The following is a 27,797-nucleotide window of genomic DNA, read 5'->3' on the forward strand; positions in this document are numbered from 1 at the left end:
CGATGAACCACTTCATTGAGGACAGCCAATGTCTTCACTGCCACGAGAATGTCATCCACATAGAGTGCTATGCCTGATCGTAAGTCTTTAGGAATGTTGTTGTTAAGACATCTAATACAAGCAACTGACGATATATTCAGCCGAAACGAAAGGCGTCTGAACTAGTAGCTGTTCCTGAAAATTTATCTTTTACACCCTCATTCATGCTCTTGATTGATTCAGGTGAGACCAGGAATGGATATATATACTGAAATAGTGCACATAAATGTATTGAATATGCATTTGGGGCTCCGATAATTATTCTAGACTTAGAAAAATGTGAAGTGAAATAAAGACAATATAATTTGTATCCAATATAGACACATTCATCTGCTCAGACTTTTTTAAGTAGTTTGCAGTTTGTGCCCGGAATTGTGGTGTCAGAGGTGGGTACATTAAGTTAAATGTTATGCCAAATGATGAAGAGGCTCATGTGGAGACCCTTCAATTCGATATTTCGATTGCAAGGAGATAAAAACAACGACAGCCTTAGGCCACTGCTGCACCCACGGAAACTGAGCTTGTTCTGGTATTTCGCTCCCTGTATTTCTTGTAAAGTAAACCGGAACCATTAAGAAGTAGTAGAAGACTCTTTACTAGGTCCTTTATTAGACAAGTTTCCTTCTGGCTCTACTGACTCAAGTATTCAGTGTGTTTTGCCCGCCAGATCTTGGCATTGGAAGATTAGGTGTAGTACGGATGCGTATCCCTCACCACGTAGTCCACACTTAGTGGCTTCTTGCTCTGTATCCATCCGGTGTAGATATTTTACGACGTTCCATGGCCAGTCGTAAGTTATACCACGAGTTGATCTGTTTTCCTTTCAAGTTCGTTATTATAGAACTCCTATTGAAATATATATTAGGCAACATTGTCTGGCCATGTTTTTTGTTTTGGCTCATAGTCCAATAAACGTGCTGCCCCCTGATTCAGTTAATTAGTTTTGGTGGTACTGTCACCTTACGTGATGACAGGTTACGGTGCAATAAATCGAGTCATTGCTTCTGTCCGGATCATTCTATTAGCTTGTTCATTGCCATTAATTCTTGAGTAACCAGGGACCCACAACAGGTTTGCCTGTTGCTCTCCCCTACTCTGACAAGGGCTTCATTGCAATGATTTTTCACGTCGTTGCAGCGACTGGTAGATATTTCGCAGCTGGTTATCAATCAGAATAAATGAATAACATCCGCACTACATTTTTGCTTTTGTATGAAATTTAGCCCTACTTTACCTCCCACTCTATAAAAGAAATCTACGTTTTACGAAAACCATGTCCTTATGAACTGTTACCCTCCTTAAACTCATATGCTAACCACTGACAAAACATAACCAAAATTTTAACTGAACTGTAAGTGGTCTGAGTGCAACTTGTCTTTATATAAAATTCGCATCTGAAGTAAAACAATTATATGGCCCTAATCAATATTTCCAGTTACCTTGCGTCTTCACAACACTGATGCTGATTTCTCGAAAGCAGAACAGGAAACAGCAAGGAGGTAGCAATTAAGATAGAGTCTCTAGTATGAAAAAATAAAAAAAATTGGTTAAATATATTTAAACATTTTTTTTTAATTTTAATCTGATAATTATATATATATTGTGTTTCATACTGGAATGTCGTGTTCCCAGTTTGGCACAGCTTTGCCACAGGAAACACGAAAGCGCTCGTCCGTTTTCTGGTCGACTCCTGATCGTTGTCAGAAGAAGGGTAGTTTTTTGATTACGCAAAGACTTCTATTATTTGGAAAAGAACAACCCGGATTTCTTTACGTAATCAGTATGAAATTTATAATCACCTAAGGGACCGTTAACAATGAACAATAAAAAAATTGCATTTGCAAATAAATCATTAATAAATGGGGCAGCTATGAGTTGTATAGAAGACAAGGAGCGGCCTTCTGTCTACGACCAGGACGCCGCAGAATTCTCTGCTGTAGTAAAGGCTGTTTGATATTTACAAAAATAATATGACAAGGAGGTAAAAAAAATAAAGGAAAAGAATAGAATAAGAAATCTGGTTCTGATGGATTGTAACACTGCAGAAGTTAGTGCACAGATGGAAAGATGCTTAGTGGGTGTAGTCGGTGGTGTGGGACAGAGGTTTCTTGTAGAAACGTTTGCACACGTTATCAGTCTGAACCTGGTAAACAGGGGGCGGCGGGACCACAAGGATGTAAGTTAAATGGTGATGAAGATAGATATATTTAAATATTTGGTTCCCGTTAGTATAGCTAACTTTGACAAAGCTGAAGCTAATCTGTCAGAAGGTATAATGATAGAAAAAGACATCGATCGGTTGAGTCCCGATAGAAGCTGTAAGGAAGCATTAAGCGAGAGACTGTGTGACTTGTAGGACAAGAATCGTACAAGCATGGAAAAACCATTATTGAAGTTTAGCGACTTGTTTTATACATATGGGGTGTTACAGTCTCACTAGTAACTCAGCTGTGAATACAGTTATGGGATGGTACTCCAGTTTATTGCGAACAATATTATACACTGGGACACTTATAACCATTAACAGAAGACATCATTGAACATCCACTACGAGATGGGATCAAGAACCTAGTGACAGTCCCTGAAGCACAAATATTGTACCTATCCCTAAGAAATCATTGGATGGAATGAAGAAATATATGTTTTTCTGTGATTACAGATGCTTATCAAATCCTTAATATTACGGAAATCTTGGATAATTTGGGTGAGTGTCGTTACTTTACTGCAGTGGATCTCAAAACCGGTTACAAGCAATTAAAGGTAGCACTTCAACTTAGATCATAGGTAGCCTTTACCGCGTCACGTGGACATTGTCAATATATGGGGATGCCATTCGGTTTAAAAAATGCACCTGCTAGTTTTCAGCGGTTATTAGACGGAGTTGTAGAGGGTTAAAGCCTAAAACCTATGTGAAACTTCTAGATGACTTAATTGACTATTCAAGCGTTATACCAGAGGATGTTTTTGATAGCCTACAGTCAACACGTTGTACGCCAAGCATGGGCCTGTACCATTTTGCTCAAACTCGATTAAGAATCTGAGAAACATAATTAGTGAGCGTAGTACGCAGACTGTTCTTCCTTCTACAGAAGCAAATCAAAATTTTCCAGCACCATGGACGGTCCTCCCCCCATGAACCATGGGCATTGCCGTTGTTGGGGAGGCTTGCGTGCCTCAGCGATACAGATAGCCATACCGTAGGTGCAACCACAACGGAGGGGCATCTGTTGAGAGGCCAGGCAAACGTGTAGCTCCTGAAGAGGTACAGCAGCCTTTTCAGTAGTTGCAGGGTCAACAGTCTGGATGTTGGACTGATCTGGTATTGTAACACTAACCAAAACGGCCTTGATGTGCTGGTACTGCGAACGGCTGAAAGCAAGGGAAAACTACAGCCGTAATTTTCCTACGGCATGCATCTTTACTGTATGGTTAAATGATGATGGCGTCCTCTCGGGTAAAATATTCTTGAGGTAAAATAGTCCCCCATTCGGATTTCCGGGCGGGGACTACTCAAGAGGACGTCGTTATCAGGAGAAAGAAAACTGGCGTTCTACTGATCGGAGCGTGGAATGTCAGTTCCCTTAATCGGGCAGGTAGGTTAGAAAATTTAAAAAGGGAAATGGGTAGGTTAAAGTTAGATATAGTGGGAATTAGTGAAGTTCGATGGCAGGAGGAACAAGACTTTTGGTCAGGTGAATACAGAGCTATAATTACAGAATCAAACAGGGGTAATGCAGGAGTAGGTTTAATAATGAATAAAAAAATAGGAGTGCGGGTAAGCTACTACAAACTGCATAGTGAGCGCATTATTGTGGCCAAGATAGACACGAAGCCCATGCCTGCTACAGTAGTACAAGTTTGTATGTCAACTAGCTCTGCAGATGATGAAGAAATTGATGAAATGTATGATGAGATAAAAGAAATTATTCAGGTAGTGAAGGGAGACGAAAATTTAATATTCATGGGTGACTGGAATTCTAGAGTAGGAAAAGGGAGAGAAGGAAACCTAGTAGGTGAATATGGATTGGGGGTAAGAAATGAAAAAGGAAGCCGTTTGGTAGAATTTTGTAAAGAGCATAACTTAGTCATAGCTAACTTTGTTCAAGAATTATAAAAGAAGGTTGTATACATGGAAGAATCCTGGAGATACTAGAAGTTATCAGATAGATCATATAATGGTAAGACAGAGATTTAGGAACCAGGTTTTAAACTGTAAGATATTTCCAGGGGCAGATGTGGACTCTGACCACAATCTATTGGTTATGAACTGTAGATTAAGACTGAAGAAACTGCAAAAAGGTGGGAATTTAAGGAGATGGGACCTGGATAAACTGAAAGAACCAGAGGTTGCGCAGAGCTTCATGGAGAGCATAAGGGAACAATTGACAGGAATGGGGGAAAGAAATACAGTAGAAGAAGAATGGGTAGCTCTGAGCGATGAAGTACTGAAGACAGCAGAGGATCAAGTAGGTAAAAAGACGAGGGCTAGTAGAAATGCTTGGGTAACAGAAGAAATATTGAATTTAGTTAATTAAAGGAGAAAATATAAATATGCAGTAAACGAAGCAGGCAAAAAGTAATACAAACGTCTCAAAAATGAGATGACAGCAAGTGCAAAATGGCTAAGCAGGGATGGCTAAAGGACAAATATAAGGATGTAGAGGCTTATCTCACTAGGGGCAAGATAGATACTGCCTACAGGAAAATTAAAGAGACCTTTGGAGAAAAGAGAGCCACTTGTATGAATATCAAGGGCTTAGATGGAAACCCAGTTCTAAGCAAAGAAGGGAAAGCAGAAAGGTGGAAGTAGTGCATAAAGGGTCTATACGAGGGCGATGTACTTGAGGACAGTATTATGGAAATGGAAGAGGATGTAGATGAAGGTGAAGATGAAATGGGAGATAAGAATCTGCGTGAAGAGTTTGACAGAGCACTGAAAGACCTGAGTCGAAACAAGGCTCCGGGAGTAGACAACATTCCATTAGAACTACTGACAGCCTTGGGAGAGCCAGTCCTGACAAAACTCTACCATCTGGTGAGCAAGATGTATGAGACAGGCGAAATACCTTCACACTTCAAGAAGAATATAATAATTCCAGTCACAAAGAAAGCAGGTGTTGACAGATGTGAAAATTACCGAAATATCAATTTAATAAGTCACGGCTGCAAAATACTATCGCGAATTTTTTACAGACGAATGGAGAAACTGGTAGAAGCCGACCTCAGGGAAGATCTGTTTGGATTCCGTAGAAATGTTGGAACGCGTGAGGCAATACTGACCCTACGACTTATCTTAGAAGAAAGATTAAGGAAAGGCAAACCTACGTTTCTAGCATTTCTAGACTTAGAGAAAGCTTTTGACAATGTTGACTGGAATACTCTCTTTCAAATTCTGAAGGTGGCAGGGGTAAAATACAGGGAGCGAAAGGCTATTTACAATTTGTACAGAAAGCAGATGGCAGTTATAAGAGTCGAGGGGCATGAAAGGGAAGCAGTGGTTTTGAAGGGAGTGAGACAGGGTTGTAGCCTGTCCCCGATGTTATTCAATCTGTATATTGAGCAGACAGTAAAGGAAACAAAAGAAAAATTCGGAGTAGGTATTAAAATCCATGGGGAAGGAATAAAAACTTTGAGGTTCGCCGATGACATTGTAATTCTGTCAGAGACAGCAAAGGACCTGGAAGAGCAGCTGAATGAAATGGACCGTGTCTTGAAAGGAGGATGTATGATGAACATCAACAAAAGCAAAACGAGGACAATGCAATGTAGTCGAATTAAGTCGGGTGATGCTGAGAGAATACGGTTAGGTAATGAGACACTTAAAGTAGTAAAGGAGTTTAGCTATTTGGGGAGCAAAATAGCTTATGACGGTAGAGAGGATACAAAATGTAGACTAGCAATGGCAAGGAAAGCGTTTCTGAAGAAGAGAAATGGACGGTAAATAGTTTAGGCAAGAAGAGAATAGAAGCTTTCGAAATGTAGTATATCACATAACTAATGAGGAGGTATTGAATAGATTTTGGGAAAAGAGGAGTTTGTGGCACAACTTGACAAGAAGGAGGGACCGTTTGAGTCATAAGCATCACCAAGACGCAAGTCCTTCAACAACCACTTAGGGGATCCAAGACAGATGACTGCAGTATTAAGCTGGACAATAAACATTTGCAAAACGTACCACACTGTAAATATCTAGGCAGCCAAATTAGAAGTGGCAACAGCCTGACAACAGAAATTGCAGCTCGTATAGCCGATGCAGCCTCAGTTTTTGGCAAACTGAATAACGGAGTATGGAAATCACATGATCTCAGACTACAAACTAAAATTGCGATCTACAAAGCAATAATATTACCAGCTTTACTCTACGCCTCGGAAACCTGGTGCTATTATAAAGCTGACTTTAGGAGGCTGGACACCTTTCATCTTCGCTGTTTGAGATGAATTCTCCGCATGAAATGGGAAGACCTTGTTCCAAACTCAGAGATTTTTTGTCGTTTTGAAACTGCCTGGCATTGAAATTCTCTTAATGAAACACCACCTGAGATAGAGTGTCCATATCATCCGCATGGACGACAGTAAACTTGCCAAAGCAGTGATCTACTCAGAGTTCTCGTGTGGAAAGCGGCGGCAAGGTGGCCAACGTCTGCGATATAAAGACACCATCAAACGCCACCTCACAGCCTGTGGCATTCCGAACAAACGTTGGGAGGAGCTTTCATTGAACCGATCAGAGTGGCTCTCAACTGTACACAAGAGTGTGGAACAATTCGAGCATATTCGCCTAAAGAACCTGGATGATGAACGAAAGCTCCGCAAATCTATGCCCAAGCCTAATTACATCTACACGTATAACTCCACTGGGCAACTGTATTGCTCTTCGTGCGACTGGATATTCAAAGCAAAGACCTCCTTTACAAGCCACATCCGAGCCCGCCACAGCAAGGACTAAACGACTGACGGAGTCGCAGTCGCCGGAGACGGCGAGGAGGACATCATCATCAAATTACGAAGACACATAAATTACCGCGAAAGAAATGCAAGTCACCCTAATCGTAATGGTTTAATGACATAAACTACAACTTACTCTTGAAGAAATGCTTTAGGATAACTATATAGTTGAATCTTATGTCACTACATCTACATCTACATACATACTCCGCAATCCACCATACAGTGCGCGGCGGACGGTACCTCGTACCACAACTAGCATCTTCTCTCCCTGTACCACGCCCAAACAGAACGAGGGAAAAATGACTGCCTACATGCCTCTGTAGGAGCCCTACCCTCTCTTATCTTATCTTTGCGGTCTTTCCGCGAAATATAAGTTGGCGGCAGTAAAATAGTACTGCAGTCAGCCTCAAATGATGGATCTCTAAATTTCCTCAGTAGCGATTCACGAAAAGAACACCTCCTTTACTGCAGAGACTCCCACCCGAGTTCCTGAAGCATTTCCGTAACACTTGCGTGATGATCAAACCTACCAGTAACAAATCTAGCAGCCCACATCTGAATTGCTTCTATGTCCTCCCTCAATCCGACCTGATAGGGATCCCAAACGCTCGAGCAGTACTCAAGAGTAGGTCGTATTAGTGTTTTATAAGCGGTCTCCTTTACACATGAACCACATCTTCCCAAAATTCTACCAACGAACCGAAGACGACTATCCGCCTTCCCCACAACTGCCATTACATGCTTGTCCAACTTCATATCGCTCTGCAATGTTACGTCCAAATATTTAATCGACGTGACTGTATCAAGCGCTACACTACTAATGGAGTACTGAAACATTACAGGATTCTTTTTCCTATTCATTTGCATTAATTTACATTTATCTATATTTAGAGTTAGCTGCCATTCTTTACACCAATCACAAATCTTGTCCAAGTCATCTTCTTTCCTTCTACAGTCACTCAATGACGATACCTTCCAGTACACCACAGCATCATCAGCAAACAGCCGCACATTGCTATCCACCTTATCCCAAAGATAATTTATGTAGACAGGAAACAACAGATGATACCCTGACTTCCGATGAACACTCACCATCGAGGACAACGCACTGGGTTCTATTACTTCAGAAGTTTTCGATCCACTCACATACTTCGGAACCAATCCCATATGCTCGTACCTTAGTTAGGAGTCTGCAGTGGGGCACCGAGTCAAACGCTTTCCGGAAGTCAAGGAATATGGTATCCGTCTGATACCCTTCATCCATGGTTCGCAAGATATCATGTGAAAAATGGGGGTATTGCTTGCGGCAGGAGCGATGCTTTCTAAAGCCGTGCTGATGCATGGACAGAAACTTCTCTGTCTCAAGGAAATTCATTATATTCGAACTGAGAATATGTTCGAGAATCCTGCAACAAACCGATGTTAAGCATATTGGTCTGTAATTCAGAGGATCCGTCCTTCTACCCTTCTTATATACAGGCGTCACCTACGCTTTTTTCCAGTCGCTCAGGACTTTACGTTGGGCAAGAGATTCGCGATAAATGCAAGCTAAGTAAGGAGGCAATGCAGTAGAGTACTCTCTGTAAAACCAAATTGGAGTCCCATCAGGACCTGGCGATTTATTTTTTTCAACCCATTCAGCTGCTTCACAACCCCAGGGATGTCTATCACTATGTCCTCCATACGTCCATAATACAATGTATACGCTAAGGTACCCATCGTAATTCATTAAGAAGAAGGGAAATAGTTGCTGGACATTTAATCGTTTGCCACAGGTTGCTGGACATCTGGCCGTTTGCCACAAGTATCTCGTATTCTTTGGGTGCCATTTATGGGCAAATGATTGGTAGCCCACTTATAAGTCGAAGTGGCTTTAAAATGGTACGACAATGAATGTGTGAGCATTTGTACACAGGGGACAAATATGTCGGGCAACAACCACTACTGTGAACCGTAGTTTGTCTTGTGGGATCAGTTGACGTGAAGAACAGAGATAGAAACTGAAAAGGAAAAGAAAAACGAATCACGCGGAAAACCTATGTCGCTGTGTTCCGTTCCATGATAACTGTTCGTAGATCGTTCCGAAATGCATAGTTTAACTCCTTTTTCTTTGCATTACGTATCATAACACTTGTTCGAAAACTGTGTTGTAAGTCCCCACAACCAAACTGAGCTTGAATCATCGATTTGATTGTTAGAACACATTGAGCCTACGTATATCACTCTACTACTTAAAACCGTTACTTTGGTCAGAATTTGCAAACTATTCGTGAGCTGATGTTTAAATTTCGTAAAAATCTTACAGTATTAGTTATTTCGACGTTTCTGGTGGTACTGTCTACATATCTCCATACTCATTAGTAGGAAATCTTCGTAGGACACTCGCCCTGTTTTCATTCCAATCTATCTCACTGTCCAGCAGTCCACAATGGACACGCTCTAATTCTGTCTAGTCAATACTTGACGAGATATTTATTGTTTTCTTTGCAGATTTTCCGAAGGCTTTTGGGCGTGTTCTGCCTCCGATCTTGGAGGGAGGCAGAGGAAGACTTTACGGAGACCTCATAGACACCGATTTAATCGGAAAGCCAGAGGTGAAGAACACCGAACAACAACAACGCTTAGGTGCACCCATTTTTACTAAGATAATTAAGCTTAATTTACATCACAGGCTACTGTAAGGCCATCTTGATTTAGTGGTTCTTAGTTACTCGTAGTTATAAATAAGCCATGCTAGAATAACAACTTTTCTTTTGTGCCTTTGTGTCTACGTGCTTGTAGCACCATTAAAAGGAGAGGTTGATCGGCTGACTGTACGAGTAAATTCTCTTAATTGGAACCCTGTAGCCACTGGTCCGATCAAAACTGTGCTTTGTACAGGAAGAACGTACCACAAATACAAACGAAGGTTATACAGAACATTAATCATCAGAGGTAATTTAAGTTTCTGACTTTTAGTATTGTAATGAATTTTTGAAAATCACGACAACTACACAAGAATTTACAGAATGTGCCGAAATGTTCCTTATACTTAATGTTGTTGGTTCCAAAACTGGCAACAGCATAGTTTAGAACACATGTAACACCTGCTAATACAGCGTTTAATCACTACTGAAGATTCCCTCAAAAGTCTGATGAAATTAATATTGAAATTGTACCAGGTCTCACTTATGCGATGATTTTAGGACCGGCTTAGCCACTTGCTGGTTTTCAAGTCCACCATTGCAACTGAATGGGCGTACACGTGCTCTGTATTTAGAAAGCGGTGAGTGGGTCCATTAGCTTAATCGGTTTTGCTTGCGGAGGATATTATGAGTGTGAGGTGTTAGATACCAGTAGGACGTAGTTCAAAGATGTCTGTGAAATCTTATGGGACTCAACTACCAAGGTCATCAGTCCCTAAGCTTACACACTAGTTAACCTAAATTATCCTAAGGACAAACACACACACACATAACCGAAGGAGGACTCGAACCGCCTTCGTGGACGTAGTTTAATGACTATTTGCACTGCGCCCTCTTGGTTCTTGTGGTCAGATGCGAGATGTTCTGAAACTTGTTGGATTTCCTAGAATCCATTTATGAGGGACTTTTTAACTGTGTCTCGCCAACACAGCAGGTTTTCAGCAGGGACCACGTTCAACGTGTTCAATGTGGCGACCCTCGTATTAAGTATGTTCTAAAGAGTAGGCATCACATCGTTTCAAACTGTTAAACTAATTTATACGAAGTTTGCTTGAATCTCTGTTCTAATTGCAACTTACATTCAATCCAGATACAAAGTAAAATACTGTCTATGTTATCTTATGACGGCCTGGAAAACAATCCAACTATGTGCTTCCAAAACTCAGAACTTTTGACACATTTCAGGATAGTTGCAAGGCTTCTGAATTTGATAGACAAACATAAGATTAATTTTTAATTTATGCTGTGAATTCACACGCACAAACTATTAGTTCTTAGATAATGGTTAGAAAGGAAATTGAAAAGCAACAATTTTGACGGTAGACACAAATCTCCCACAGAGGATGAGCGCCTCGCGTTGGAGGCTGCACTCAGACGTGGACGAGTTGGTTCTGCTGGCAGCGCAGCAGGAGAAGTCCCGGCCACCGCCTGCTGCTATTGATGAAGCCTGCGGCAAAGTCATCGGGAAGGTAAGGCGGCACTAAAGACACATCTTCTCGGATAACTCGCTACTAAGCGATGAGTTAGATTACATACAACGTACCCTTTTCTCAGACCATTATAAAGTGCTACAAGTTTAATTAATGCTGGAAGATAATTACATATGATCCTTGTCACCGTTAAGGATTGTGTTTGAAACATGTTCCCTCTCTTTCGATTACACAGAAAAATAGAAAGTACGTTTTATCCATAACAGTCACCATAGAGAATTTTGCCACTGTTGTTGCATAACAGAAGCCTTATGTATTTTAAAGTGAAGAATTGCTTTTCTGTGCAGGTGAACGATGGCTGGGTCATTCTGACGACTGCCGAGATCCATGAGGCGCCTTTGGTGGAGTGTGACGAGGACATACCCCGATCCCTCGCCGCCGGAGAGGGTGTCGGAGGTGCTGGGCGGAGAGAGTCGGGGAGGAGACCGTTGTGCGCCCAAACGGTGGCCGGGCACACCGCCTCACTACCCACTAAACGTATTCATGACGAGGACACGCCGCCAGTTCCTCGTTGTCAGAGAGGTTGTTGGAGGTGCTGGGTGAAAAACGTCGGTGCAAAGACTGTTGTGCGTGTACGGAGTGGACAGGGACAGTGACTCACTAACCAAATAACATGTTCATGACGAATTGATTGTAATGGAACCAAGAAAAGTGAACGAGGAAGATATTCATCCAATGTTTCGTCACTGTAGAGGGTGCTGGACTGAGAAAGTCAGGGTAAAACTATTATAAGTGTCCGTGTGTGCCAGGTGGACAGGGACACGAGCTCACTACCGAACAAACTTATTCATGAAGAAGTGAACACAGTGAATGGGGAGAACATACTACCCTTGCCACATCGTTGGAGAGGGTGCTGGAGGTGCGCGATGGAGTATGGCAGGGCTGTGACTGTTGTCTGTCTGCGTAGTGGATGGGCTTTTTTACTAGCCAATGAACATATTCAGGAATTTGGGACAGTGGATGAGGAGGACATACCACCGATGCCTGATTATTGGAGAGAGTGTTCGAAGTGCTGGGTGGAGAAAGTCAGGACTGTGACTCTTGTCTGTCTGCAAAGTGTCGTCGTCAGAGACAGTGCTGGAGGTGCTGGCAGAGAAAAAAAATCAGGACTAAATCTGTTGTTTATCTGAGAAGTGAAGGGGACACCGACTCACAAATATTCAACTGAATAAATTATTAAATGAATTAGTATAATATCTTCGAACTTCGAACGTTAAATGCATCTTTGTAAAAGAATGTTAATGAAGCTTTAATATCACTCAACTCCATTTAAACAAATATTGAAATAAAATTTACTACTTTAATGGAAGATGTATGAGTATCTCTTACTCCTTCTCTGTCTTTACATGTGTTATTGCATAGAGGCAACTATATGAGAATGTTATCTATTTAGATGTGCATCTCTCACAGCAATATTATACATAGACTGCCACAACTATCAGTATACAAGATAACCTTCTTCATCATGGCAAATGACAAATAATCGTGAGTTCATTTGGTTCAATAGCAACTACCAAACAAATTAAACACGTAGTCGATTTTATCTGTCTCCACTGATGCTCTGTGCGGTTGCATTTTCAACTAAATGCTTGTGTTATGGCCTAATAGAAATTAAATAGCCATGTAACATTAAGAGACATCTATGGATGAAGTGTACATTGGAACTAAAGCCCGGGAACGATTCACTCAAAAGTCCATTGTTCTCCTCTGAACTTCGGTGATTTCCTTATGCACCTAAACAAAATTAATATTCCGTACAAGTAACTGATGGTAGTGTTCTGATGTTACAGTGCGCCTAAGGGTTACAAGAGTTACATTTTTTAATGAATCATTAGTAATAGTAGTTTCAGTTTTGGAACCGTCGAATGGAACTTCAAGTGCTACTCAAGACTTCCTGAACACCAGATGTGTTGACGTACACAGAAATGATCCGACGGACACATAAGTAACGGCACTGCACTATTTGGCGAAATTTACTTAGTGGATCTAGCTGAATTACTAAATACACAAGAAGTATAAGCAAGGTGTGTACAAACAAAAATATTTATATTTAATGAGTACGCCGAGACCACCGGCCTTCTCATTAAGCTCAACTGCACAGCTTTACTGTTTGCGCAGCATCGATACTGCGATGTCTTGTACACCATTTAACCAGTCTAATAAGCTGCTGAATGTGTACGACTGGGCGAGACAACAAGAAAGAGCATTCATCGTTCACAACACCAACGCTATTTTATTCAATAGAACCTTAACACAAATTCTTTCGCCATTACTTTTTCTAAAATTTTACCAAACTCTCATCAAGAAAGAATTTTCCATATTACCTAAACCTGTCTTTTGGTTATAAAACTTTGGCAATGACCAAAAATTCCCGTCTTTTGTAGACTTCAAAATACCTTGAATTGACTTATGATATAAAATTTAAACAATGTGATTTAAAATTCGCAACAACTGGTAGTAAACACACAACGAAAGAGCTACACGCTTTGGTGACGTAAGTTTATAATAAAGTGAAGTTATATGAATACAATTCCCAAACCCACTCAGGCGGTGATAATCGAACAGAGAGGATCGGTGGTGCGGAATTGCTATCCACGGGCAAAGGAAAGACATATTTTGGTACAACACAACTTGCAACACCAGCTTAAATTGGTGACAACATCTGCCCAATGACTATACTATACATGATGATAAGCAAACTATCCGTAGACGCAAGTCACAATTACACTGGGCTGTACAGTTCTCAACAACTGAAAAGTAAAAGGCGACAGGACAAATCTTCAATACACCAAAATTATTTTAGTAAACAATTGTCCGTAATAACTGCTCTGAAAATAATAGCTCTTATTAAAGTGAACTTCCCTATTTTTGCTGGCAGACCAGAGAAACTTTAAATGCCCAGAAATGTTGTAGTAATGTTTGCCCAGAACAATTGCAGCGAAAAGGATAGCTCTTATTAAAACAAGCTTCACTGCTTTTAAATAACAGACATGGCAAAATTTCAATCCCCAAAATTTTTTCACCCAAAGTTGACCATTATAATCGCAATGAAAAGTGCAGCTCCTACTAAAAAAAAGCTTCTTTTTGTCTCCTTCATTACCGTCTTCTACACGTACTAATCTTACAGGTACACGTGAGATGTTTTTTGTCCCTGGGAACGTACTCCACTTTAAATCGGAATTCTTAGAGGTACAGTGTCCACCGCCCCAGTCTCTTGTGGGGTAGTTTCGCGGCCTTTAAAAATTGCAGACCTCAGATGTCGGTAAATACCCTTGTCGTTCGACCAATAAGGTAATATTAGAATATTAGGGAGGACTCGAACCTCCAAAGAGGGGGGGGAGGGGGGGGTGGCAAGACGCCTTAGATCGCACGACTACCAACTTTAGATTCACAAAGCGCCTGTAGAAATTAAATAGTTAGAGAAAACTGTGTAATTGCGTTATATTGGTTGGAGTTGCGCATTCCGCAATCGCATTATTCTTGTCCGGATCAGTTTGTATCTCTTCTTCAGATACAATGAGTTCGAGGAATCTTATTTCCTTTCTGCCGAATTGTGACTTCTCCAAGTTCAATAGTTTCCAATAACCGATGATCCACTTCATTGTGGACAGCCAATGACTTCACTGCCATGAGAATGTCATCCACATAGAGTGCTCTGCCTGATCATAAGTATTCAGGAATGGTGTTGTTCAGGCATCTAATACAAGCAGCTGACGATATATTTAGCCGGAACGGAAGGCGACTGAACTGGCAGCTGTTCCTATAAATTTATCTTATACACTCTCACTCATGCTCTTGATTAATTCTGGTGTGAGCAGGAAAGGATATACATACTGATATAGTGCACATAAATGTATTGAATATGCATGTGGGGTGCCGATAATTACCCGAAACTTGGTAAAATATGAAGTGAAATAAAGACAATATATCTTGTATGCACTATAGACACATTCATCTGCTCAGTCTTTTTTTTAGTAGTTTGCAGTTTACACCCAGTATTGGGGTGCCAGTGGTGGGTACATTAAGTTAATTAATATGCAAAATGGTGAAGAGGCTCATGTGAAGACCCTTCAATTTGATATTTCTATTGGAGGGAGATAAAAACATCAATGGTCTTAGCCCACTGCTGCACCCACGGAAACTGAGTTTATTCTGGTATTTCGCTCCCTGTATTTCTAGTAAAGTAAACCGGTACTATTAAGAAGTAGTAGAAGACTCTTTACTAGGATCTTATTTGACATGTTTCCTTCTGGTTCTACCGACTCGACTATTCTGTGTCTTTCGCCCCCAGAGCTTCGCATTAGGAGAATAGATGTGGTACAGATTCACCTTCCTCACCACGTGGTTCACACTTGTGGCTTTTTACTCTGTATCCATCCGGTGCAGATATTTTATGAAGTTCCATGGCCAGTTATAAGTTCTGCCACGAGCTAGATCTGTTTTCCGTTCAAGTTCATTATTATAGAACTCCTATTGAAATATATATTCAGCAACATTGTCTTGCCATGTTTTTGATTTTGGCTCGTAACCCAATAAACGTGCTGCTTCTGATTCAGTTGTGTAGTTTTGGTGGTACTGTAACCTTACGTTGTGACAGGTTCCGGTTCAATAAATCGAGTCATTGCTTCTGTCCGGATCATTCTATTAGCTTGTTCATTGCCATTAATTCTTGAGTAACCAGGGACCCACAACAGGATTGCCTGTTGCTTTGTTCTATTCGAACAAGGGCTTCATTGCAATGATCTTTCATGTCGTTGCAGCGACTGATAGATCTTTCGCAGCTGGTTATCAATCAGAATAAATGAATAACATCCGCACTACATTTTTGTTTTTGTATGAAATTTAGCCCTACGTTACCTCCCACTCTATAAAAGAAATCTACGTTTTACGAAAGCTATGTCCTTATGAACTGTTATCCTCCTTAAAATCATATGCTAACCTTTGACAAAACATAACTAAATTTTAACTGAACTGTAAGTGGTCTTAGTACAACTTGTCTTTATATAAAATGTGCATCTGAAGTAAAACAGTTATATGGCCCTAATCAATATTTCCACTTACCTTGCGTCTTCACAACACTGATGCTGATTTCTCGAAAGCAGAGCAGGAAGGAGCAAGCAGGTAGCAGTTGTGGCGTTCGCTGTGTTATTCAGTGATTTGGTATTTAACTAATTTGTAAATGAAAAAGATAATCTTATTTTATTATATTGAGTAAGTACTAAATAATTTTTCTCCCGGCTAAAGATTTGATCAAGTTGCTAAAGAACTCCAAGTTAACGTCGTGTTAAAGTGTTGTCTGTAAGTTGTGTAAGTGTTACTAAATCACAGTTCATACAACAGATCCCTTACAACTATTGATTAAGATGGAAGCAGTTATCTTCAGCAAAATGATCGTTGAACGGCTTTCACTAACACACAAATGACATCTACCTTCAATACGCCAAAGATCGGCCTCAGTTGCGAAAAGTGACTGGTCTTTACCCAGGTTTAAGCTAGAGGAGTCTAGCCTTCTTTAGAAGCGTAAAATAAACTAATACAGCCAGAATAAGGCACGGTCAAACATAAAAAGCTTAAGTACCGTGGTACAAAGTCAAGCTACGTTACTTAGCTGAGGAACAGCTGCGGCCCCACTTCATGGAAAGCGGTCGGTTATCCGCGAACGCTGCGTTAGTTTGACATGGTACAGCGGTACTTAAGCTTTTTATGTTTGACCGGTCTTTATTCTGGCATGTATTAGTTTATTTTATGCTTCTGAAGAAGGCTAGATTACTGTAGCTTAAACCTGGGAAAAGACCAGTAACTTTTCGCATCTGTTGCGGATCTTTGATGTTTTAATTTATCACAGTTGCTGAAAAGGCTGCAACATGTTAAAAATTCTTACATCTACCCTCATCTCCATGAGCTTCCTATGCACAGAAGTTCTGCTTGATTTTCTGTCTGAGAATACCCTCCATACTTGAAACGACAGGATTTGGCAATCTTGCGGTATTTATAGCCTTCTCTTCAATGTATGGTTTCGTGAGCTTATAACACTACCGTCTGCTACTGCTATACCATAACATTAAAGTAGGAGGCAGGTCGAGAAATAATACTATCTAGTTAAAATAATTGTGGTATAAAGCAACAGAGCAGTGTTACCCTCTGAGAGCAATTTTGTTATATTGACGGTATTGTAGCTAACAGGGGTGGCTTATCGGAAATAAAAGTCAGAATTACGTAAATATACGAACAGTAACAAACAATATGTTTGCCTAGCTATACTGTTTAAAGAATAAGGAAAACGTTCACCAGCCTAGTTAGGCAAGAGAAAGACTAACGTTCTCGTTTAAGAAAGTAGGTATGAGTAACTTTAACGGACAAACACGACCTATACTTGGCCACACGCGAGTGCAATGAACTCTGAAGCTAACAGCTAGAGCAGAACAAACTATTTGCAAAAATATAACAGATACCGAAACACACTATTTCTTTCAGGCCTTGTTCAAATTGAATGGTCTTTATAACATTATTATTAACATTCACTGCGGAATCATTAATTGGTCATAGGTTCAGTATTATTGCTCAAACATTTTCCTAGCTGGCATGAAATTATAAATGTAGTTCACTGCAAAATTAAGAACTGGTCACAGATTAAGTATCTCCCAACTAAATACTATTCTGTTTAGAATGAAAGTTAAATGCAATTCACTAACAGGTTACTTCTCACTGTATTTTGAATAAAGAAATTATTGTTTTCATAACATTGAAACTCCAGAAAACTTTAAATTAGACTGCTTCCATCCCTGGGAGGCTTTCAGAAGACTACATTTACTACCTCCCACAATTTCACTAAATCCACAGTAAATCTTCATTACATTCCCCTGGTAAATTAATCATACTCTCAGGCAATCATGATAAAGTTTCAGCTACGTAATTGTCACTACCTTTAATATACAATATCTCACAATCAAACTGTCGTAAGTACAGGGTCCATCGACTCAACCTGCCTGTAAACGGTTGACAGCTTTTCAAAAAGGTTAATGCCTTATGGTCTGTATGAATTATAGTTTTATGTCCCCATAAATAAGTCCTAAATTTCTTTAATCCCCAAACTGTAGCTAAGGCCTCTTTCTTTGAAATAGTATAGTTTTCCTCACATTTATTGAAGTCCTACTAGCAAAAGCAATGGTCTTATGTTCTGTTTCCCCAGATTCTGTGTTTTCCTGAAATATTTCAACACCAATACCATAGGGACTACTGTCTGTAATCATGTGGAATGGCTCACTTAAAACTGGATGATGTAAAAAGTTTTCCCTTACTAACTCAGTTTTCAAATTTTCAAAATCTTTCTGACATTCAGATGTCCAAACATATACACTATTTTTCTTCAACAAGCTACTCAAATGTGGGCTGTTAAAAGGTTGCCCCTTCGAAAATTTGCGGTAAAACCCACAAAGACCTAAAAACGGTTTCAACTGTTTCCTGTTCTTTGGAGAAGGGCACTTTTCAATAGCATTAAGCTTTTTTGGGTCCTTGACAATCCCAGATGTGGTTATTATGTGTCCTAAAAATTTAATTTCTTGTCTCACAAATTCACAATTTTTTTAATTTTAAAGTCATGCCCCCTGCTTGAAGAGCAATAAGGGTTTTGTTTAACAGGTCACAATGCTCCTCCCAGTTATCAGTAGCAATCAATAGGTCATCTACATGTACAGTCAATCTGGCACAAAGTTCTTTTCCTAACACAGAATCCAAAGCCCTAATGAAAACAGAAACAGAGGTATTTAAACCAAATGGTACAACTTTGTATTGGTAACATTTTCCTGCAAACAAAAAGGCTGTATATTTCCTAGAATCTTTGTGTAATGGGATTTGCCAGTATCCGTCAGTGAGGTCTAAACTGGTTAGATATTTTACATTATGGAACTTTTGTAATAAATCATCTAAATTTTCAGGTCTGTCTACTTCTCTCCTGACAATTTTATTCAGTGTTCGTGCATCGATGACTACTCTTATGCCTCCATCATTCTTATTGACTATAATAAGTGGACTATTGTATTCACTATTGCTTCTCTATTTTACCTCCCATTCCAACATTTTATCAATTTCAGCTTGTACTGCTTCTTTCTTAGCTATAGGTATAGGATATGGTCTGACAAAGAATGGTTCATGTTCCAGGACATCCATACTGTATTCAAAGTTATTTACAGCACCTGGTTTATCAGAGAACACTTCCTTATTATTATTGAAGATATTAAATAAATCCTCTTTCTGTTCACATGAGATCTCTTGGATAACATCAACAATTTCCCTAAATCTGTCAGTTTTTTGATCATCCTGCAATAAATACTTCACATGCTATATTTGATATAGTTGGGATAAACCATCATTTTCAGATTCTATTTTTAACAATATGGGTTCTGCATTAACATCTTGGACCTGATTGTCACCTTCAAATTTAATATCTATTGTTTTGATATCCCTATTAATCTCAACAGTTCCATACCACTATCTAAAATTACATTTTCCTTGTCTAGCCAATCAATACCTAGAATCATTGTCGCACTTAGTTCAGGGACCACTAAAAAATCATGTTCAAACTTTACTGATATACAACAGAAATCAGTAGGTAATATTTACTGGAAAAACACTATGGTGGAGCAGGATCTGTTATGCGAAGAACAGGAGAAAAAGGAGCACAGAATTATTAAACAAACTACAATACCCGTAAATGTTTATGACACTGAGCTGCAAGTGCTTTTAGACACAGGATCCAAAATCAGTGCCATATCAGAATCATTCTCTGATCATATTTCATGTAAACCAGTGTTGGTAACAATGTCTGTGAGTGGAGTAAAAATTATAGGAGCTAATGGCAGATCCAGTAAGCCCATTCAAAAACAAGTATTGATGGACTTTGAAATAGGAAGGAGACTTTCACAAGGCTACATTTACTACCTCCCACAATTTCACTAAATCCACAGTCAATCTGAACACTCCCTTCTCACCAAAGATCAAACAACATTATTTAATGTTCTGAGGCTTTCCTTTTTTCCACAAACTAGGACACTCGGTAATCATAGTTTAAATGGACAATCATTAATTGGTCATAGGTTCAGTATTATTGTTCAAACATTTTCCTAGCTGGCATGAAATTATAAATGTAGTTCACTGCAAAATTAATAACTGGTCACAGGTTAAGTATCTCCCAACTAAATACTATTCTGTTTAGAATGAAAGTTAAATGCAATTCACTAACAGGTTACTTCTCACTGTATTTTGAATAAAGAAATTATCGTTTTCATAACATTGAAACTCCAGAAAACTTTAAATTAGACCGCTTCCATCCCTGGGAGGCTTTCAGAAGACTACATTTACTACCTCCCACAATTTCACTAAATCCACAGTAAATCTGAACACTCCCTTCTTACCAAAGATGAAACAACTTTATTTAATGTTCTGAGGCTTTCCTTTTTTCCACAAACTAGGACACTCGGTAATCATAGTTTACATGGACAGGAACCTGAAAGGTGTTGTGATAGGGAAAAAAAATCAAGGTAGGTACATAAATTCAGATACAAGTTACCTTATATTTGATCACACTAACACGTCCAATAAGCTGATCCTTCACTTTACATCATTATAGTATACCCTTACAGTGATTGCGCAATGTGGTGGAAACTGCATGTTGGTAGGTGGATTTGCAGGCAGAATTGCTGGACGCTGTCCCTTCTTGGTGACGATGATGGATACCAATTCCAGAATCGTTCCAGCTATTTATCCATCCATCCATGGCATTGGAAAGTGGCAGAAAAAGCCTCTCTCGGAACCAGCACGATATGTAACTTTTACATGGCAGTTCACAGTTTGGTAGCTCGTCCCCGACTGACTGTTTGGTTCCACCTTTTCTACCTAGGCCAACCACAATTTGCACACGTTACACAGTTCCATTCCCGAGGAGAAGCACTACACCTTTTATATATTAACTAACTAAGAACCCTAAGTGAAGGTCAGCAGTTTACATAACAGCAAACAAACATTTTAAATAAAACAGAAGATTTACACATATTAGTATTTCTTCAAAAATTGTTCACACAGAAATTACAATTATATACAGTAAGTTTTGTTCCCTCCAAATGGGACAAAGAACTTATATGACATATATAGTACATCACATAGAAACAAACCACAACATCACAGTTTCAAACAAAGAAAGGAGTATACAATTTTGTGTTATCGATTCAAACACATTTACAGAAGCTCAACAATGTAACATTAAATAAAACCAAAAGACAAAATAAATCAGTAGAACATTAAAGCTATTGTGTTACAAGCTGTAGTCCCAATCCTTGAAGAAAAAGTCCTCACTTGTTAGGTTTTTCTTTTTAAAGTCTGGGAAGTTAAACAAAAATAGTGTATACTCTTTACTGCTGCCATGTCCACAAGACTATAGAAAACAGACAGCAGCCACCTTCTAATAGTCATCTCAGTTGAATATTTCTTCACCATTTGATCTATCATGCCAACGCCGCTTTTAGCTTCATTATAATATAAATTTGTAACTGTTTTCTTCTTAGTGTCAGTAGGTGAACCAATTGCAGCCTCATAATGTTGAGATTATAGAAACAGCAGATTTCTTTCGGGTGTTTCATGGAGGATATAAGAAACCATTGTGACAGTAATATTTCCAGTACTAGTATCACTGAAAGCTCATGGTAGCACTAGAAACAAACCTTCCTGAAGTGTAGGACCATAAATCTGTAACACATGACTTACTGTGGTTTTCGTTCCCCATAGTAATAAGTAGCCCTCTACAAGCAATGAATTCTAGTCTGTCTGTGTTTGGTATTTTCTGCCTCAATGCGTCTTAATTGATATGCTTTATTATGATGTTGACAGTTTCTGGAGGCAAAAACTTTTCAAATGATTCTCTTACTGTTCCTGCTTTATTTCTTTTGCCTTCTCTTTCTGTCACTATGTTCTGTGCTATTCGAGTACTAAAGTGAGGAGGTTTGGAGCAATAAATTTACTTGCCACTAACCTGGCAAGCTGCGTCGTCATCAGTTTCAGATGTCCAGAATTCAACTTCAGCATCTGTAGGTACTATATCACTGTACACATCATCGTGCAAAACACATTCCTCTTCAGGTTCAATCAATGCATCGTCAGTTTCATGAAATTCAATTTTAAATTTTTGGAAATTTATGGTAGGTTCTAATGGGACCAAACTGCTGAGGTCATCAGTCCCTAACCTGCACACTGCTTAATCTAACTTAAACTAACAAACTAACTTACGATGTGGACAGTACACACCCATGCCCCAAGGGAGGACTCGAACCTCCGCATAGCGGGGAGGGGGGGGAGGGGGGAGAGTGGAAGAGGGGACAGCCGCATGGACTCTGACAAGGCGCCCAGACTCGATGGCAAATTCAATTTGAGAATCTGGAGATTCTTCCAAAATCTGTGATATTTCTCGGTCAGTATGGGACTGTCAATACATTTTCAATCACAGCTTTATCTAACACTGGACTAAGTGCCACTGAACAAGAAACAATAAAGAACCAAAGGGAAATGAATCATTGTTGAGATAATTGTTGCTATCAACCCAGAGTAATATAATGTCCATGTGGTCTAAGGTCACGTAATGCCATTATTTGTGGAGTAAGACGATGGTTATCTGAAGTCGCATCTGCTAGCAAGTGGAGGAGACTTTATGATCACCTCCCTTAAACTTCACTTTTCCGATTAATCTTAAAAGAAAAAAATGTAAAACAGTAATTGAATCTGGAAGAAGACGTCATTAAAGACAATAAATATTCTTTTACAAAATTTTAAAATATAAAGTACCTGAGAATATTTCAATATTTTCAGAAGGTAGACATAAAGTACCGCCCCTCTCCATCAACCCCCCCCCCCCCTTGGTATTGAGAGGGTTAATGATGTTACAGCTACTGCAGCACTGAGTGGTCGATCAGACGAAAAAATACTTCGTGTGAGCAAATTTGTATTTAACATTAGAGGCCAGTTCGTATGTGGTATATCATGAGACGCAAAGTAAAGCACAGTCGTTTCACAGTTGCTGCTGGACTTCGCCAGCGTTGCCAAAATCAAAATACCATGGGAATTTTTCACGAGGAGCTCAATACTTTTAATTTGAACTGTGATAAGTTAGAGGAAATATTTTCAGGCAGGATTCATAAAGTTAACGCTCGACGTATGTGCGTATCCACAATGCAGAGGCCAACAAAGCGTTATCACAAGAGGCTGCAGCTCTTCGAACTGTGGCGCAATTTGAAGAAATATACGAGTATTTTGTCATGAAGCAACGGGTGGTTCCTTCTGAGGTCAAATGCTACAGGTGTGGACGCCATATACAGAAATAGTGGAAGCAACTAGAGTGTTACTCATGTTGGGAAGTGCTCTATCGAGTATCTGAATGACGGCAGAGAAAGAACAGAAACTATCATTAGGGTAAACAGCCGCTAAACTGAAACGGGAAAACTTTGACCACTGGAAAGGGGTCCTGATGGATCGTAACACTGCAGACGTTAGTGCACAGATGGAAAGATGCTTAGTGGGTGTAGTGGGTGTGTGGGACAGAGGTGGCTTGTAAACACGGTTGCACACGTTATCAGTCTGGACCTGGTAAACAGGGAGTGGCGGGACCACCAGGATGTAAGTTAAATGGGGATGAAGATAGATATATTTAAAAATTGGGCTCCCGTTAGTATAGCTAATTTTGACAAAGCTGAAGCTAATCTGTCAGAAGGTCTAATGATAGAAAAAGACATCTAGCGGTTGAGTTTCGATAGAATCCGTAAGGAAGCATTAAGCGAGAAACGATGTCACTTCTAGGACCGTAATCGTACAAGCACGGAAAAACCATTAATGAACTTTAGCGACTTGTTTTATACAGATGGGGTATTACAGTAACACTAGTAAACTCAGCTGTGAATACAGTTATGGGGTGGTACTCCAGTTTATTGCGAACAATATTATACAGTGGGACACTTACAACCATTAACAGAAGATATCATCTAACAGCCACTACGAGATGTGATCAAGAACCTAGTGACAGTCCCTGAAGCACAAATATTGCAACTATCTGTAAGAAATCATTGGGAGGAATGAAGAGATATATGTTTTTCTGTGATTACAAATGCTTATCAAATCCTTAATATTACGGAAATCTTGGATAATTTGGGTGAGTGTCGTTACTTTACCGCAGTGGGTCTCAAAACCGGTTACAAAAATTAAAAGTAGCACTTCTACATAGGCCACAGGTAGCCTTTACCGCGCCATGTGGACATTATCAATATATGGGGATGCCATTCGGTTTAAAAAATGCACCTGCTAGTTCCCAATGGTTACTAGACGGAGTTTTAGAGGGTTAAAGCCTAAAGCCAATGTGAAATTTTGAGATGACTTAATTGTCTATTCAACCGTTATACCAGAGGGTGTTCTTGATAGGCTACAGTCAACACGTTGGACGCCGAGCATGGGCAAGTACCGTTTTGCTCAAACTCAATTAAGAATCTGGGACACATAACCAGTGAGCGTTGTACGCAGACTGATCTTCCTTTTACAGAAGCAATTCAAAATTTTCCAGCACCATGGACCGTCGAACAGATGCAGTCGTTCGTCGGTTTGTTCAACTACTCCCGTAAATTCGTAATGGATTTCATGAAAGGATTTGTTAGTTAGTTTGTTTGTTTCATGTTCACGGGTCATTTTGTATAATAAATCGTATTGTGGAATGAGTTATTTTACATACACATTGTAAACATGGCTACATGGTCAACATTTATAGCTTAATGTTTTCCCCTAAAATATGAAGATGTGAGTTAGTAATTCCTACCCATTATCTTTTACACATTACAATAGAAATTCTTTTACAGAAAATTATGTACGTCGTTGTTCCATTTGAAGTGTAGTGAAATATTTACAGAAATCTTCAGGAGGGAATAGATAAATTGTGTAGGAGTAGTCACAATGCTCAACTTCTTAAACCGATCTTTAAATGTGATCACGGGTGAGCACCGCATATTATTCTTACAGCACGTTTTTAGAGCAACGAAGAGTTTCTTTTTTAAAGATGACTTACCACACAGCTTTGTCCTATATGACGTTACTGAATGAAAACATGGAGAGTAGGCCGAATTACTGTTTTGTTTCTCCCTAATGTATGCAGCATTTATAACTGCAGAAGTGTCTGAACTAACCTTTTTAAGCAGTCCCAAAATGTACTTTTTCCCGTTTATATTCTCATCACTATGGCCATATAAGAATTTTAAAGTTTTCACCCTATTCATTATTTCCTTACTGCGTGTAATTGGTGTAGTAGCTCTAGTTACGCAGAACTCAATATGTTGTGTCTTTTTAAAATGGAAGGTGAGACCATTCGCATGAAAATAGTCAATGATACTTTTAAAAACATTTGAGTCTTTTTAAAATTGAGGGCGAGAGCACTCGCAGAAGACCAGTCAATGACACTTTTAAAAATATTGTTACCATTTGTTATGTTTCTGTATGTACGCTTGGAGTGATTTCAGTACCGGTGTCGTCTGCAATAAAAACTAATTGTGTTTCCAGAATGAGATTTTCACTCCTTTCTTTCAGGAGTGATAGTTCAGCAAGGTTCGCAGGAGAGCTTCTGTAAAGTTTGGAAGGTAGGAGACGAGATACTGGCAGAAGTAATGCTGTGAGTACCGGGCGTGAGTCGTGCTTCGGTAGCTCAGATGGTAGAGCACTTGCCCGCGAAAGGCAAAGGTCCCGAGTTCGAGTCTCGGTCGGGCACACAGTTTTAATCTGCCAAGAAGTTTCACTAATTGTGTTTGTTGTACATTAGACCAATGATCGTTTCCATATCTGGGGAACAATAGTAGACCTAAGTCTGATCCCTGGGGAGTCATGTCCCTTGACTATAATTATGAATTATTAAGTGCAACCTTCTGCATTTATTTGGTTACCTATGACATTATCCACTGGTTGACTATACAATCAATCTCACAACACTTCAATTTATCTAGTAGAATATTGTGATTCATACAGTCAGAGGCCTTAGATAGGTCGCAGGAAATACCGACCGATGCTATTTAATCATTTAATCACAGTAAAACTTGGCAAGTTAACATGTAAATGGCTTTCTCAATAGGGCACCTCTTTTGAAATCCAAACTGTGATTTTCGGAGGAAATTTTTATTCCTAAGGTGAGATATTATTCTAGAATAAATCACTTTCTCAACCTTTTTTTTCAAATGATGTCAGCAGTGGAACAGGTCGATAGCTGAGTTAGTGATGCATTACATATTTCGGATGAGACCAGATTTATAATATGTAAACAAATATGTAGTACACTATTGGGAACAGCATCAAAACCTGATGACCTTATTTTTGAGAGAATGTACTATTCTCTACATTACATTAATCGCAAAGAGTGTAATGTTTAAGTGGAAGGAGGAGTGACAGGTAGTAACAGAAAAACTGGAGGAGGCAATGAGTCCCGATCCCGTATTGGTTATTTCTGGTTTTGGAAGATTATTCATTACCTCTTATGATGCTTGTAATGGGTCAGTCGGCTGTATTTTGTGTCATATGCTTGATGGGCAGGGGCATTTAAATAATAATTAACGTAACCACTCAACAGCCGAAATGCTATCGCTCATATTATACATTTCTGGTGTTTCTTGTCTGGTAGAAGATTTAATGTTTAGGCTGGTCATGCGTCATTGAAATGGTTGTTTGGCCTAAGAGACTCATCTGCTCGTTTGCCACGCTGGGTTCTTAAGTTCAGTGAGTGTGATTAGGAGATTGTCCACACAAATGCAGATACATTAAGTCGCAAGTGGCCATGCTGAGTACACTATACAAGAGTCTATTGGAATAGCAGCAAGCACCGGCATATAGTAAAGAGTGTCAGGCTTCTAAGTCACAGCCCCACTTTATCATGCACGATGATTTGCTGCACACAGCTCCAAAATAATGTGTTACAACAGGCTCATGAGCATGTTTTTCATATCATGGTGACCTAGGATCAACAGATAGGCGAATTGCGGAATGGTTTTGGTGGGGAACAGGAGGAGTGACGTGGTGAGATGTGTCAAAGACTGTGTGCCATGCGCTCATAGAGAGGATGCTTTGCACCAGAAAATCCCGCCGCAGAGGTTACCATTGGCGTCGAAGCCATTTTAAATGCTTGATTTAGACATTTGCTAAGGATAGAACGGAATACCCGTAAAGAATACGTATGTGCTTACGATCTTCAGTGTTTCCCACGGTATCTAGTAATGATATCAATTCCAGATCAAAAGGCCAGTACTGTAGCACAATAATTTATTAACAATTGGCTATTGAAGATCGGTGTGCCTGATAGCGTAGTTATAGACCAGGGTACGCACCTGGTTTCGGTACCTACAACAGCTGTGCAGTGTGTTGCATATTCGGAAGTTACGAATGAGCCTGTTCTTCCTACAAACTAACAGCAGGATGAAGCATGTACATAAGACCATTTCTGAACTGCTAAGCTTTTACGTGAATGCTAGACATAACGACTGAGATACCCATTTTCCATGTGTAGTTTCGCGAACACATTTATGATTCATACAGAAAAAGTCATCTCACTATTTTATGTAGCGTACAGGGTGAAAATGCCCACTCA

The sequence above is a fragment of the Schistocerca cancellata genome, chromosome 7, assembly GCF_023864275.1.
Source record: "Schistocerca cancellata isolate TAMUIC-IGC-003103 chromosome 7, iqSchCanc2.1, whole genome shotgun sequence".
In the NCBI taxonomy this organism is placed as follows: Eukaryota; Metazoa; Arthropoda; class Insecta; order Orthoptera; family Acrididae; genus Schistocerca; species Schistocerca cancellata.